The sequence below is a fragment of the Poecilia formosa genome, unplaced genomic scaffold, assembly GCF_000485575.1.
Source record: "Poecilia formosa unplaced genomic scaffold, Poecilia_formosa-5.1.2 Scaffold580, whole genome shotgun sequence".
NCBI lineage: Eukaryota > Metazoa > Chordata > Actinopteri > Cyprinodontiformes > Poeciliidae > Poecilia > Poecilia formosa.
In genome coordinates this window covers 78827-83090 of record NW_006800519.1, presented here as the reverse complement: position 1 = coordinate 83090, position 4264 = coordinate 78827, and the positions used below count along the sequence as shown (strand labels likewise).

Sequence of the window (4264 nt, the reverse complement as noted above, 5' to 3'; positions counted from 1 at the left end):
GAGGCTGTGTTCCTAGGTGAACAACCTCGTCTCAGTTGTGACTGGGGGCGCTGATCTCTGCATGATGTGGGTGCAATTTTTTTTTACATATAAAATGGGATTTTTGTCTTGCATCTTTAACCAACAACTTCAGTTAAGAACTGATTTTTTTGGGTGTTTTTGCTTTTTAATCTTTAAATTACTTTGATATTATTTAACACTGGAGTGTAAGAACCTTATGTAAAACTACAAAATAAGAATGGGGTGAAACACTTTTTCCACAACTATGTGTGTGTATAAGTAACATTTTATATGCTTTCACACTGGATAGAGAGGTTGTGGCGTGATCTGTGGATGGGAGTCACATGTGTTTTCTACAATGTTCTACACCAACTGGAGGAGGAAAACCTCTTGGATCTTAGCAATCCTCTGCACTTGTTTTGCTGTCATTATGTTTTCTTGCCTCGCTTGCAAGTGAATCTTGACATATTTAAACAAGGATGGAACAATCACCCAATGAGAACTGAACAAAACCTCACTCCAAATCAGTTGTGGGAACTGGGACAGATCGGACATTCAGTGGTTGACCCAGAGGTACTTGAATGTCTTTTTTTGTTATTTCAAATGAAACAAATGTTTTCCACCAGCTATAATGCTATGTATGTTTTGCAGATTCCCATTATAAACTGGGAGGAAAGTGGGATTGTTCCTGATCCACATGCTGAATTGCGAGTACCAGAGTTGGACAGCCCACTTACAGAAGATCAGATGGAGCTTCTCCGTGAAAACATTGACCCCCTACAACCTTCAGAGTCTAGTGGCATGGACATTTACATGGATACTCTGCAATATTTGGAAACTTTACTTGTGACAAATTAGATGTCACTTAAATTTAAATGTTTGTAATTAACAGCATTTTCAATACCATTTATTTAAAAAATCCGTCAAACATGTACAAATATACAAGCAAGTACAAGCTAGAGAAAGAACCAGCTGGCAAAAATGTTAACTTTATAAAGTTTAATGTACACCAGAAACATGAAAATTATTTTATGTTTGAATGCCAAACATTTGTGGAATATTTCAACAAAAAAACCACATGATGAACCCTGACAAACATTTAGGAGTCACCTCAGGAACACAACTTCATGTCAAGACTGTGTTGATGGACATTATTTGTAAAAAAAAAAAAAAAAAAAAAGCAAGGCTAATAATAAAATTACTTTCTATTTTAACTGAATTGCCATGTCGAACTGCAATTTTTCAACAAATGAAACATCAATACATAGTTATCAAATAAGACCAAAGCCTGTCTCTACTAATTTCAGACACACATTCATGTCGGCTGACAGGGCCTGGTAGGTGGTGTAGTGACTTGGTAGCCGTAATCGCTTACTACAGGTTGAAGACGTTGGCATATGGTTAGGTCCAGTTGACAGGACAACTTCAAGCTTCAGCTCTTGGCAAGGGACCTCCCAGCCAACCCAAAACCTCAGGAGCTCGCGCAGTTTGTCTGAAGACGCTATGAAAAGTATAAATGAATTTGTTTTAGATACATGTGGAATTTTCTGTATAATTGAATCATTCATAAAGTTGAGTTTGAGATATTTAGGCAAAAGTATTTTAAATATAAGCAACAGATCCATATAAATGTGATATCATTAAAAAATCAAACTCATTTGAATACCTTTTACCTTGTTAACTGATTGACCTCCTGTCAAAGCATAGACTAAGAGAAACACCATGTTTCCTGTGGCATCTATATAATAATGTGATTTATTCGTTGAAGGTCCTCAAAGATGTGGTGTTTTGTGAATTGCATTCCTTCTCAAATACAACTGAATCGTATTTTTGGTCCAGACACCTTCTCATTTTACTTTAAGTCTGTTCTATAGCCACATAGTCTTTTTGTAACTGGTATACAAAACTGTTTGGAAACATAACAAGGGCTTTGCATCCTTTTTTCCACCAAATGCAAATAATTACTGTATATGAATACTGCTAATGTACCTAATTTATCTGTGCTGTGTTGTAAAACATGATTAGCAGAAACATGCTGGTATGTAATGCACATGTCTTTTGTCATTTTCAAAATAACATATAAATACTGTCAAAATGCTCATGCAGACATTTTACCTTCTTTGACAAACTGACGGAATAACCCAGCCACCAGTGCAGTTTCCGCCTCCAAGTCATTGTCGCTGTCGTCACTGTCATACCTTTTTTTTAGGTGCGGCCAAACGGTTGACTGCAGGACCATCTATAATTGCAGAAACAGTTTAAAATAGTAATATTCAGACCAGGTTTCAGAGTAAAAGCATATATTTAGATACATCTCTATAATGTTAAAACAGATTATACATTGACCTGGGGTGTGATTTCCACGTCACTTTCCCTCGGGAAGAGGAGGGGCACAACATCAGGTCTGGATGTAATTAGTGGCCATCCAGACCTGAATTAGTTTCTTTAAGTCCCCTTTTCAGGTGCTTTATTGCACACTAAGTCGAGTGATGGCCTGTAAATATTACACCTTATTAGTGGCATCAATGTTCAGAATAAATATAATTATTTCTCAAGTACACTTGGACATTGTTTAACAAACCTAAATAACACATTTAACTCTTTAAGTCAAGACAAATAATAAAAAAAAATCAAAAGTTAATATTTTTATTACAGCATGGGTGAGGAGCTGCTGTAAGAGGAGAAGTTTGTTTGTCTCCTTGGTTGGCACAGAAAAATACCACTCCATACACAGATTGGACAATCTTGAAGTCTCTTCCTCAGTCATCTCTTCTTTCAGCAGCTGGTAAAAAAGCATTATTAACTTAGTATTTATTAAAACATCCAATTTAGCTGGATTTCATATTTGTGATGCATGTTAAAAATTTTGATAAGTCAATTTTGTTTACTTATGAAACCAATGATCTCTCTGTGGTCAATATCTCGGCAGTCTTCTAGGGAAAGGTATGTTGTCGCCAACTCCTTTGAACCACTTGTTAAGGCATGCACTACTGCCAAGCTGATGCCCAACAAGGTTGGACCTCCATTAATTAAAGAGTGGCCAATCAGCCGACCAGCCATGACTCGCTCTCAGCAAGCACTGCTGAAGTAGTTGGTACAAGGTGATCAGTTTCCCCTTCAAACATTGCAGTCACTGCAGCATTTCCTAAAAAATGAAAAAAAGAAATAAGTCTACTGTTAAATGTACCAACTGAGATGACACCCCAAATGTATAGCTTTATTAATTAATTCTGAAGTCTATTTTGCACATACCGAAGTTCATTTTAAATCCTTGTTTCAGCTTGGAAATGGCAGACGAGATGATGTGTCTTGTCACGCCTCTACCAACTGCAGCATTACCTACAATAAAAGAGCCTGGTAAGACGAAAGAGCTGTTTTCCAGTACTGTTGAGCTGATATGAAGTAATACCTTGAATGCAACAATGAAAAGGAGCTGCCCAGTGGATTATCTCACGCCTGTGCTTGTAAAATGAAATGAGAGACATATCTCGCTCCTCATCAGTGTCCATCGCATCCAGAGTGAGAACAAGTGTCCTCTGGTTAACTCCTACTTGCTTCAGTTGTCTGACAAACAGCTCAACAGCCTTCTGTGGATCTCCAACTGTTTTCCATTCTGGCAAATTCATAATTAACAAAATGTTACATCTGTACACATTAATTTTGTCCTACAACATACAGCAATGTTTTTTTGTTTCTTTAAAATACAACAGATATACAGCAAACCTACCCAACAACATCCAGGATCACATAATATTTTTTTGGACTTATTTACTATAGTATGATACCTTCAGTACTTCTAGGTTCTGCAGAATAAGAAGTTCCTGAAGTTGTTGATGATGGTCCTGGCATATCTTGGTGTATTTCCAATACTCCCTCCCTCCTGAAGGAAAAAAATGTTATTTATGTGATAGGAAATGACATCCAGCTATATTACAGAATCAGTGATAGAAAATGTTTTCAAATATTTTATTAGGGCAAAATTTTTAAATTAACTGTAGTTGTAAAGCTCTTTTTTACATGTTGTCTGAATACTCATACCATTTTTACATTACATGCCCTATTCACATAAAAACATATCCGTCTACCTTCCTAAAGAAAAAAAAATATACACTAATACCTGTCACAGGCATGATAAGGAAGCACATACTTCAAGAAATCCCTCTGGCAGATAGGGCAGCACTGTACAGAAAATTAATTTTTCAAAATAATAAAAATTAAAAAATATATTTTTTGCAAGAATATTAGAAGTTATTTGCTTTATTTT

General features: G+C 36.1%; 1 long non-coding RNA gene across 1 annotated transcript; it reads right to left on the bottom strand.

The window, feature by feature from the left end:
- Window positions 1-2352: 2352 nt before the first annotated feature.
- Window positions 2353-4181, bottom strand: LOC107834307 (uncharacterized). The gene is made up of 7 exons (XR_001660095.1): window positions 4118-4181; window positions 3786-3880; window positions 3410-3613; window positions 3253-3339; window positions 2889-3145; window positions 2654-2782; window positions 2353-2494 (listed from the first exon to the last, which is right to left on the bottom strand). It is a non-coding gene; the product is annotated as an uncharacterized LOC107834307 (long non-coding RNA).
- Window positions 4182-4264: the final 83 nt, after the last annotated feature.